Here is a 476-nt window from a genome sequence, read left to right as displayed (position 1 = left end):
CCCTCTGCCCCACTCCCCTCCCTCTATCCCTCTGCCCCACTCCCTCTCTCCCTCTGCCCCACTCCCTCTATCCCTCCCCAGTATCCCTTTTATAAAATGACACATGGCTTTTTCTCGCTCCCTCTGCTGCGGCTAAATGCAGAGCACTCTCCCCCTTCCTCCCCTCCTCCCCGGGGCTGGGGGTGAAGTTACCAACCTTCTTGTCCTGGCCGCAGCTCCCCGGGGTTTAAATAAATGCCCTCGGCCCAGGCCGGCGTGAGGACAGACACAGAGAGAGAGAGAGAGACAGTGGGGGGGGAGGGAGTTCCCTGTAATATCCGCATTGAGGAGTCCCTCTGCTGGTAACAGCAGAAAAAACCCACCTCCAAATGTTTTATACAATTAAATACAAACTGCACAAGGTGCTGCTCAGTGACACACTACAACCACCTGTCCTCTCTCTCTCCTCCCTCTCTCTCTCTCCCCTCCCTCTCCCC

The 476-nt window shown here is 56.7% G+C and overlaps 1 protein-coding gene across 1 annotated transcript in view; it reads right to left on the bottom strand.

The window, feature by feature from the left end:
- The window catches only part of vars1 (valyl-tRNA synthetase 1), a 22464-nt gene extending 22131 nt beyond the window's left edge, over positions 1–333 (bottom strand). Inside the window, exon 1 of the mRNA XM_048616690.1 lies at positions 197–333. The gene's annotated coding sequence lies outside the window, so the exon portion shown is untranslated. The remainder of the gene's footprint in view (positions 1–196) is intronic.
- Positions 334–476: the final 143 nt, after the last annotated feature.

This window comes from Rhincodon typus, chromosome 35 (assembly GCF_021869965.1).
Source record: "Rhincodon typus isolate 14 chromosome 35, sRhiTyp1.1, whole genome shotgun sequence".
Lineage (NCBI taxonomy): Eukaryota > Metazoa > Chordata > Chondrichthyes > Orectolobiformes > Rhincodontidae > Rhincodon > Rhincodon typus.
The sequence above is the reverse complement of the archived record's forward strand: the minus strand, read 5'-3'. Positions and strand labels throughout refer to the sequence as shown.